We start from the raw sequence: 2893 nt of genomic DNA, 5'->3' as shown, positions 1-2893 counted from the left end.
GCGGGTCCCTGCTGCGTCTTGACATGTTCAGAGAGCCCTGGCAGCGGCGCAGGGAGCCGGAGCCTCAGATAAAACCAATTGCCAAGCAGATGGCGCAAGACAGAACCCTTCGGTCCGTGTTCCCTCTGTCCAGGCTGGACAACTTGCACCCCTCCAGATGTTGATGGGACTCGCTGTCACCCCTGACTGTTGGCCATGCCGGCTGGACATGGAGTTGGTGTCTCCAGGGACATCAGGAGAGCTGCAGGTCGCTGAAAGAGACAGTCACTTGCCTTTACTGCCCCTAGCTGTTGTTGTTTAGTCATTTAGTCGTGTCCGACTCTTCGTGGCCCCCTGGACCAGAGCACGCCAGGCACTTCTGTCTTCCATTGCCTCCCACAGTTTGGTCAAACTCATGCTGGTAGCTTCGAGAACACTGTCCACCCATCTCATCCTCTGTCATCCCCTTCTCCTTGTGCCCTCCATCTTTCCCAACATCAGGGTCTTTTCCAGGGAGTCTTCCCTTCTCATGAGGTGGCCAAAATATTGGAGCCTCAGCTTCAGGATCTGTCCTTCCAGTGAGCACTCAGGGCTGATTTCCTTAAGAATGGATAGGTTTGATCTTCTTGCAGTCCATGGGACTCTCAAGAGTCTCCTCCAGCACCATAATTCAAAAGCATCAATTCTTCGGCGATCAGCCTTCTTTATGGTCCAGCTTTCACTGAAAGTGAAAGCCCTTAGCTAGCTCCACCACAACTCTGCCATCGTTACAGGACGGGGAATTGGTGGCCCTCCAGATGTTGCTGGCCTGTTGGCTGGAGCTCAGGGGAGTCGGAGTTCAACCTCTGGAAGGCAGAGAGTTCTCCATGATTGAACTAGTCCATCACTTGCCTTTAGTGCCCCTCGCTTCCTGCATCACAACTCTGTCGTTATCAACCTGTTGCTGGACCATGGACCATGATTCCAGGAGCTTGTGGAAACTGGGAGTTCAGCAACATCAGAAGAGCTTCCGGTTTCCAATTCTTAAAGCGGACCATCACTTGCCTTTAGCGCCCCTCGCTTCCTCCATCACAACTCTGCCATCTTTTAATGCAGGGATGGGGATCCTGTGGCTCTCCAGATGTTGCTAGACCATTGGCTATGATGGGCTAGAGCTCATGGAAATTGGAGTCTAGCAACATCAGAAAGGCTGCTAGTTCCCCATTCTTGATTTAGACCATCACTTGCCTTTAGTGCCCCACGCTAGCTCTATCACAACTCTTACTATCTTTCAAGGAAGGCGGTGGGAACCTGTGACCCTCAAGATGCTACTGGGCTCCCAGCTCCAGTCATCACTGACCGCTACCCATGCAAGCTGGGCTGATAGGACTTGGGAGTCCAGGAACACCTGGAGACTTAAGAAGCTACCTTTTTTAGCACACTGTTTCTGACAGCACTCGGCTAAGTGCCTCTTGAAGGCTCACCAGCAGGGAATGAGGGCAATATCCCTCCCTCGTTATTTGTCCCCAGCGGACCTGTCATTTGGAGTAGACGGCCTCTGCCCATGGAGGTTTTCCTTTACTCATTATCGAATGTATAAGAAATTTAAGAAGGGCCCTAGTAGGTTATTAGGGATGTGGGTGGCGCTGTGGGTTAAACCACAGAGCCTAGGGCTTGCCGATCAGAAGGTTGGCGGTTCGAATCCCCACAACAGGGTGAGCTCCCATTGCTCGGTCCCTGCTCCTGCCAACCTAGTAGTTTGAAAGCACGTCAAAGTGCAAGTAGATAAATAGGTACCGCTCCGGCGGGAAGGTAAACGGCGTTTCCATGCACTGCTCTGGTTCGCCAGAAGCGGCTTAGTCATGCTGGCCACATGACCCGGAAGCTGTATGCCGGCCCCCTCGGCCAATAAAGCGAGTTGAGCGCCACAACCCCAGAGTCGGCCACAACTGGACCTCATGGTCAGGGGTCCCTTTACCTTTACCTTTACCTTTACTGGGTTATTAGTATTAGTATTAATGTCAATATTTTGCCTTTCCCCCAAACTGGGGACTCAAAATGGCTTGCAAAACAGATAAAATACAAAAGACTAAAAAATTTTTTTAATTGAATTGCATCAGAATTAAAAATAAAACGTAAACAACTACTGTAATGTCTTTAAAATATACAGCATCCTGGATCCAAGCACCAGAGCACCCTTCCTGCGGTTTCTAGCATCTGCTACCCAGAAGCATGTGGTGTCCCCAACCAGAGCTCAGCCATCGTGGCTAACAGCTGTCCATCACCCTCTCCTTGCCCATGAATCTGCCCGGATTCTCTTTTAAAATTGACCCCAAGTCACCGGCTGTTGCCGCCTCCTCTGGGAGCCGAGTTCCGTAGTTCGGCAAGGCAGGTAGAGTGCCCCTGCCCAGGGAGGCTCTACCAGCCTTGCCTCCCCCTGGCCAAAGATCCCATCCTCAAAAGAAAAGGAAAAAAGACTAGGAAATTTGACACACACACACACACACACACACACACACACACACACACTTCTCCCTCCCTCTCATTTCTTGTTTTCCTTGGAGTCCAGACCCCTTTTGCCTTCCCAGCCACTTTTGCAGGAGTTTCTTGGCCCCGTCTCCAGTCCGCGCTGCAAGAGCAGGAAAGCCACCTCGCCCTTGAGAGAGAGAGAAAAAAAGAAAACAGGGTGAGGGCACTATCTCCCATCACCAGCAGCCATCGCCACCCATTCCCCCCTCGTCCTGGCTAGCTGGTTCTTGTCTGCTCACAATATAATCTTGCTCCACTGAAGAGGCAAAAGAGGCAGAGAGGATTTGCTTCCCGCAACTACACCACCTTTTTCTTTTTTTCTTTTAAACAGGGAGCAGTCGAAGGCTGGGGTTGGTTGATTTACCCGGAGGAAAAGGGAGGAGAGACGAGGGGGGGGGGTTGATTT

The sequence above is a fragment of the Podarcis filfolensis genome (assembly GCF_964270895.1).
Source record: "Podarcis filfolensis genome assembly, chromosome: 8".
Taxonomy (NCBI): Eukaryota; Metazoa; Chordata; class Lepidosauria; order Squamata; family Lacertidae; genus Podarcis; species Podarcis filfolensis.
Note: the sequence above shows the minus strand (reverse complement) of the source record.